The sequence below is a fragment of the Phascolarctos cinereus genome, unplaced genomic scaffold, assembly GCF_003287225.1.
Source record: "Phascolarctos cinereus isolate Bilbo 61053 unplaced genomic scaffold, phaCin_HiC Scaffold_2;HRSCAF=192, whole genome shotgun sequence".
Classification (NCBI taxonomy): Eukaryota; Metazoa; Chordata; class Mammalia; order Diprotodontia; family Phascolarctidae; genus Phascolarctos; species Phascolarctos cinereus.
Genome location: NW_027555625.1, coordinates 82071260 through 82078799, shown reverse-complemented (window position 1 = coordinate 82078799; position 7540 = coordinate 82071260). Strand labels below are relative to the sequence as shown.

At 40.2% G+C, this 7540-nt stretch overlaps 1 long non-coding RNA gene across 1 annotated transcript; it reads right to left on the bottom strand.

Moving 5' to 3' along the window:
* Nucleotides 1-291: 291 nt before the first annotated feature.
* On the bottom strand, nt 292-7025 carry LOC144455785 (uncharacterized). Its single transcript, XR_013484550.1, has 2 exons — nt 6774-7025; nt 292-3698 (listed from the first exon to the last, which is right to left on the bottom strand). It is a non-coding gene; the product is annotated as an uncharacterized LOC144455785 (long non-coding RNA).
* Nucleotides 7026-7540: the final 515 nt, after the last annotated feature.

Genomic DNA, 7540 nt, shown 5'->3' with positions numbered 1-7540 from the left:
GGAGGAGATTTTACAATGTAGGAGAAAATGGTGGGGTTTGGGGAAGCAATGTTTGAACCTCACTCACATCTAAATTGGTTCTAAAAAGGAAATATACACATATATATTATATATATGCATATATGTGTGTGCACAAATTCTTTCCCTCCTGCTCCACCTCCTTAAGAAGGCAAGCAATTTGATATCAATTACACATGTGAAGTCATGCAAAACATATTTCTGGATTAGCCATATTGCGAAAGAAAATAGACAAAAAACTCAAGAAAAATAAAGAAAGCAAAAAAAATATGATTCAATTTGCATTTAGAGTTTATTAGTTCTCTCTCTGGTGCTGGATAGCATTTTTCTTCGTGAGTCTTTTGGAATTGTCTTGGATCATTGTCTTGCTCAGAATAGCTCAGTCTTTTTTTTTTGAATAGTTGATTAGCTTTCTAATATTGATATTACTGTGTACAGCGTTCCCCTGGTTCTACTCACTTCATTTTGCATGAGTTCCTGTAAGTTTTCCCAAGTTTTTCTGAAACCATCCTGCTTGTTATTTCTTATAGCACAATAGTATTCCATCACAATCTCAACTATTGGTTATATGTTTTAAGCTACTGACACCTACTGTGCACCTCTCCATTACATATGAGTACTCTACAATTCTGATTCTTCTGAGATCAGGAACTTCCACTATTTGCATGAGAATCTGGGAATCAAGGGGAGGGGAAACAGAAAAGTGCTTTGAGGACTCTTTGTAGAAGGTACAATTAAATACAAGAACTTTGAACCAAGGATTTTTTTTTTTTAAAACAAAATTATTTCCCCCTCCCTCAATTACCTGTAAAAACAATTTTTTTAATGTTTGTTGTCATTTTCTTTCAAAATTTTGAGTTTCATATTCTATCCCTCCTCCCTTCTTCCTTCCCTGAGACAGGAAGCCATGTGATATAGGTTATACAATTGCAATCATGTGAAACATTTCCATAATAGCAATTTTGTGCAAGAAGAAACGAATAAAAAAAAAAGAAAGTGAACAATATAGCATACTTTAGTCTGTATTCAGACACATCAGTTCTTTGTCTGGAGGTGGATATCATTTTTCATCATGAGTCCTATGGAATTGTCTTGGAGCATTGAATTGCTGAGAATAGCTAAGTGATTCACAATTCTTCATTGTACAGTATTGTTATTACTGGGTACTATGTTCTCTTGGTTCTGCACACTTCACTTTGTATCAGTTCATGAAAGCCTTTCCAGTGAACCAAGGTTCTTAAAAGATGAAGCAAGGATCTGAATTTGAATATTTCCTCTTCTGCTTACTACCTATGTGATCTTAAGCATATTGCTTCTCCCCTCTGGGCTTTGGTTTCCTCATTTAAAAAAATGAGAGAGTTGGAGCAGATGATCTCCAAGAGCCTTTACAGCTTTAAATATATGATTCTGTGAAACATATTTGTATTATGCCTCAAACTGATCAAAATACTTCTATGGACATTTATCTCCCTCAATCATCTCTACAGAATAGAGCAGCTACGTACATAATAAGACCCTGGACTTAACTCTCCCAACCCACATGGGTACTAGCAGGTTGGACTCCAGGGCTATTTCCTTCCACTCCCTTCAGGGTTTTGGAGGTATTCCTGACCCCTCAGGGGTATCTTTCTCTAAAGCTGTCATCTTGAGCTGCCACTGTAGTGTGTTCTCCCCTGCGTCAATCAATCACGATGGGTGGTTCCACTTAACCAATTAACATCAATTAGCTTTTATAAAGGGGCATATGAAAATTCCTAAAGAGGGAGGAGTGGAGAGAGGTCACTTTCTCCCATCTATCACCCCAAGTCTCTGGGAAGAGCAGGCTCACTCTTAATTTGTTATAAAGCATGTACCCTGCCAATTTCACTTCCAAATTTGATAGCTGATATATGGATAAGTCTACATCTCTTACTGCTTGGCTGAGTCTGCTGGTCACTCTTCAAGACCTTTGTGGCTTCCTCATCAATGCTCAGCCTGGCATTCACTCTAGCTCACCAAATTCTGGCATTCACTCTCCCTACCTTTGGAAGCTCACAAGACTATAGTTGTCTCTAATACTCTTTTACCTAAAACCAGGAAGAAGAGCTAGGTGACACAGTGGATAAAGTACAGGCACTGAAATCAGGAAGACTCATCTTCCTGAGTTCAAATTTAGCCACAGATACTTACTACTTCTGTGATCTTGGGCAAGTAAGTCACTTACCCTTGTTTGTCTCAGTTTCCTCATCTGCAAAACGAGCTGGAGAAGGAAAAGGCAAACCATTTCAGTATCTTTGCCAAGAAAACCCCAAATGGGGTCACAAAGAGTCAAAAGTGACTGAAATGACTGAACAACAACAACAATGGAAGAATAGATGTAACAAAGATGGAGGTGACAGCAGAACCTATATTGCTCACAGGATACATGCTGGGAGCCCGTCAATAGCTTATTGCTGTCTTTGCCTCTTCTTTTGAACATAGCTTAACAGGAAAGAATCAGAGGTTCACTTATGCAAGCTAGTGCCTTCTGAATAGACCTCCATTCTGACTCCTCAGCCAGTGAAAAATCTGACTCTTTATCATGTGGCTAAATGGCTAAAATCAGTTGCAGAATGTCTACACATACTCCAAATTGGGGAGCTGGGTCCCTCCATTATATGTTATCAAGCCTTTTTTGGAAGTAGGTTCCCCAGCCTTTGTCATTTTGCTCATGCTCTAAAAATCCATCTCCATTGCTCAGATAATGTTATCTAGATTATAGCTTTGTTCAACAAATGAGGAAACTGAGGCACCAAGTGTTTATGTGAAAAGCCGAAGGTTGAACACCGTTTTAAGTAGCACAGCCAGGACTCCATTTCACCTCAAGTCTTTTGACTCCCAGCTGAGACCTGACCTCCTTCTACTAGAGGACATTTGCAAAAACTATGAAGACAGTGCTGGTGTGTGTGTGTGTGTGTGTGTGTGTGTGTGTGTGTGTGTGTGTGTTTAAAGCATTAAAAATGAGAAATTCTTCTATGTGAAAATGAGAAAATTTATCCAGATAAAAATATGTCATGAGGGTTTTAGGAGGCTTGTTGTCTGGGGCTGAGCCTTTGCTGAGACTGGTACTGGTTCCTGGTTTGGGATTTTGTTTACAACACTAATCACCAGTGAGCAAGTGAGAGAAATTGCTTTTGGCCAAAATACACCCAGTTGCTAGAAAACAATGTCCCAACAGCAAAAGTATTTATGAAATTCTCAGACAACTTTTGTCCCTGAAACCCTACAGAAGGTCAATATTAGACAAGATGTCTTCCTCCTTAAAATACTCTCTGAGCTAGTCCTCCCCAAACAATCTCAGAAACAATGTGGATTTCTCAGGAAATTCTGTGGTGCCTCTCATTTGGTCCTGACATGAAGTGACATAAGTTTATTAGACAAAGACATTCTTTTATGTTCCCTCTGTTTAATCAGGATGGACAGAACAGCAGCAAATGTTCTAAGTGGCTGTTTCCTGGCTGTCTTTGGAGGTGCCCATTTGTTCAGGGACATGGTTGGCTGATTCCTTGTGTGTCTTCCAGGAGCCAGGTCATGGAGGAGCTGCTCAGAGCCTGCCTGTCATCATTAAGCTGCCCGAGAAACAAAAGCTGGGGAAACAGTCTAGCAGGAGCTTCGCCTGTGTTCCTGGGAAACATGACCCTGGTCTTCATTCGGGGTGACTGCTAGAGAAAGAAGAAAAGTCAAGCTCCAATAACTTCTAATGACAGATCTTGTTAGGGTTAAAACAACAGCTCTGGCATCCCGCTGGGATTTCATCAGAAAAGGACCCCAGAGGCCCAGCTCTGGCAGGCGAGGTCACAGTGAGGAGTCTCATTAGGTTTCTCAAGTCATCATTCAGAGCCTTCGGCCACTGAGGCTTGCTATTGCTTCTATCATTACTTCTGGAGAGGGCATGACCATCTACTTCTCATTCATCACCCCTGCCACTCTTCAGACCAAAACTTCCTTCTTTGACACACCCTATGTGTACTGTCTCCCCTCTCCCTTAGAATCTAAACTCGCTGAAGGCATCTCACTTCTGTATTAACATCCTTAGTGCCTGGAACAATTCTTGGCATTTAGAGCCCCAGTAAATGATTTTTCATCATATTTAATCATTCAGGCAAGTGTGACTTCATTTGCTCATTCATTCATTCATTCATTCATTCATTCATTCATTCATTCATATGCCAGTTTCAGCCACCAACCTCTCTGACCACAAGGGTGCCTAAGTTTGGTGATTCCTTACCATTCTTCCAGACCTCTTCTGTCTCATCACTCAACACTTAGCATTCTTTTAACATTGCTAGATTCTATTCCCTACACTAGAGCTTTGGGATCTTACTCTCATTCTTAGAAATCCCAGAAAGGAAGAATTATTCAGAGTTCACCCTTTGACTCTTACAGCTGTTAGGGTAACATAGATGTACAAGTGGCATCTTGTAAATAATCTTGACTGTAAATGAATCTGTCTTCCTACTGTCTAGGCTAGTGAAATGATTCATATGTTTATATTTTCCTTTCTTTCATCATTAGCACTAAAATGAAAACAAAAACATTCTAAATAAGGTAGAAACCACAAAGGAGCTGTTGAAATTTCAAAGAAACTATTAATGAGTGTGTGCTGAAAAGCATGAGTCACTTCCTAGGAGACAGATCTCTGACAGTTCATAGAAAAATCAAAAGTATTGGGGAAATGTGGCAAATTTGGTTTAGAAATAGCATACTTGAAGAAAGAAGTAAAAAGGGCTGTAAGGCTCTTTTCAAATATTAAGATGGAAGCAGAGTCATAGATTTAGCCCTCAAAGAAAACTTGGAGGTCACTGAGCCTAAGCCTCCTCCTTTTACAGATGAGGAAACGGAGGCCCAGAAGAGACAAGTAGTATAACAACAATAATAATTCCTATTTACCTAGTGGTTTTACAATTTACAGAGTATTTCCTTCCTCAACAGTGCTATGAGTGCTAATAAATATTATGCTTATCTTCACCTTCGTAGCAGAGGAAAATGATTCAGAGTTTAAGTGACCTGTGCAGGGCCGCATAGCTAGCATTAGAATGTTTCTGGACTACAGACCAGACTTCTTTCTACTATTCCAAGATGGCTTTCATTGATAAGTTACATAATTTGCGTATCAACAATTTAGAAGCTTAACCAAAGTTTCCTTGGAGATGAAGGAAATGTAAGCTTTTCATAAGCAAAGCATCTGTGGAAGTAGAGGGGGTAGGGAAAGGGAGCAAGCATTTATATAACACCTACTATGTGCAAGGCGTTGTGCTAAGTGCTGTTTACAAATATTATTTTGTTGGATCCTCACAATAACCCTTGGGGGGGGAGGTGCTATTATCCCCATTTTGCAGTTGAGGAAACTAAGGCAAACAGAAGTTAAGTGACTTGTTCACTATCACACAGCTAGTAAGTGTCTGAGGCTAGATTTGAACTCAGATCTCCCTGATTCCAGGCTCAGTGCTCTATTCCAGTGTGGTATAAACAGTCCCAATTCGAAAAACAAATGAAGGGAGGCAGCGTGGTACAGGAGAAAGAGCATTGGATCTGGAGTCAGGGTCCTGGGTTATCTCTGATGCTTACCTGTGTGGCCTTGGGTAAACCATTTAATCTCCCTTGGTCTCAGTTTCCCCATCTGTAAAATAAGGGGGTTGGACTAGGTAGTTTCTGACGTTCCTTCTAGCTCTTGGTCTACAACTCTATGGATTGGTCTGTTAGAATAAGGAAACTTTAGCCTGACAACTCCATCGATGTGCTGGAAAATTTCCTATTGTCTCAAATACTTGTTATTGCTACAGAGACCCTCTATAATAGAGGTGAACTCCTGGGCATATTTATTTCCTCCTCTTGGCCACATGTATACTACACAGAGAACCAAAGTAGACTAAATTTGTTTTCTGAGGCATTTGCATTTTCTTTATGGCTGTATCCATGTGACAGAGCCATTACTGAACAATGATACTTGTGACATTTGATTCAACCAATCAGGATCTAGTACCATCATGGTTTGACTGGTAGAATCCCAGAAGACTGTACTCTAGAGACTTCATTCACTTAGCCCATTGGCAGACTAAACTGACCGCTTTGACCGAAGCTAGGGTTTCGGTAATTCTTAAGATTATCCATCAAGATTTGACCTGTAACAAACGCCTTTGGAAACAGTTGTCTAAGTTTACACTGTTGTACACAGAAACATCAATTCATATTGATGAAGCCATAATGTGACACGTTTTCATTTCTAGCCTGGCCTTTTATTTGTGTTTGCCATAGAGTCTTATGTTTTATTCTACCAAGCAATCTTGCTGACCAGCAGCTTTAGCGCCCTTTGAAGTCAAGTGATAAAGTCTACTTCCTTTTAATGCATGAAAAATCTTCAAGTGGTGGGTGTCACATCTTCATCACACACCATCTGGAGACTGTTAAAACACTTGGCATACAGAGGAGTTCAGAAATGGAAAAAGGACAGAGGGCTTTTTAAAAAAATTCAATTAAAGTGAACTATTAGTGCCTCTGTGGGATTAGATTTAGACTCTTACAGGTTATTGTTGTTATCTTCAAAAACTTAGGTGGAAAATGATCAGAACTGTTACTAACTAAAATTGTACCTGGAGTTAATGCAGATCAGGAAAGGTAGGGGAGGAGGGAGTGAGCCCCACCCTCTGAAGAGGAGGCATGTGTTGTGCTTGTCAGCGCCCTGAGGCAGAGCTCCATTCACCTTGTGCTAGGTGCAGGTCTAGAAACAACTCACTCACAAGTGTCATCTGATAGCTTGCTTGCAGTGCTCTTAAGTTCCTTCTGCTCTGGTCTGAGATGACTTTAAAGTCGATCCCATGGATGTCAGACAGCTGCTTTGAAAGTCCCATTATACTCAGTAGACTGACCTGAAATGCTACTGATAAAAGCAAAACCATGAGATTAGCAAGACCTTTCCAGGAAGCAGCAAGTCTGAAGACTTTCTCAATCATTGGCAACTTTAAGCCCATGATATCATCTAGCACATTCATCAGCCCGTGAAATGCATGATATTCTTTTCTTTTCCAGTAAGCTGGAAATTTGGGGGCAGCAAGGGAGTGTTGCTGAGGCTGCTGTTGTATTTGGCATGGGCTTCTAGAAACACCTAATGTCATCCACAATATTAAATTGGTTTTTGACTCTAGACGTTTCTTTTACAAGAAAATACATCAACGAATGAAGAGGAGCACCAGTGGATGTAGCCGACAGGGTCTTCCCAGAAATGAGGGAAGCCAAATTCCCAGCCCTTAGTACTCAATCAGCCTTATGGTCAAGAAGTTTTTTTCTTCCTAAAAATGGAACTCGAAGGAGGCTTCAAGGTATTTGTCTTGTACATTCTCAACACTAATCTGATTTCATCTCTCAGAGCAGTGGAAATATTTTCCCCATCCCCCAAACCCATGGAGGTATACACTATGTCTCAGGCCAAGACTCAGAAGAAAATCTGGCTCCTTAAAAAGAAACTGGGCTGGATCCCTAAAAGAACTAAAATTCCCTCTGATATTCC